Source organism: Octopus bimaculoides, chromosome 19, assembly GCF_001194135.2.
Source record: "Octopus bimaculoides isolate UCB-OBI-ISO-001 chromosome 19, ASM119413v2, whole genome shotgun sequence".
NCBI classification, from domain to species: Eukaryota; Metazoa; Mollusca; class Cephalopoda; order Octopoda; family Octopodidae; genus Octopus; species Octopus bimaculoides.
In genome coordinates, this window is record NC_068999.1 from 2,215,905 (window position 1) to 2,216,300 (window position 396).

Consider the following 396-nt stretch of genomic DNA (forward strand, 5'->3'; position numbering starts at 1 on the left):
CTGAAACAAAGCGTCGCATTTGTGATAAATTGAGATACAGAAATATACATACTTCCTATTGTATTTAGCGAGTATATATTCTTGCATATATACACGGTTACATTCTGTGGGTGTATATATTTATGTACATGTGTGTGTGTATATACACACACACACACACTCACTCATACAAACAGAGACATACATACGCACACTTACTCACACCATACAAACACGTATCTACACACATTTGTGGTATGTTTTGTTAATATTTATTTAATTCGCTCAGCAAATAGATTTTATGCACACACGTAGACATATATATATATATAGATACATAGTCGCACACAAGCATACATTCACGCATATACATACATATATATATATATATATATATATATATATATTATATTCCAT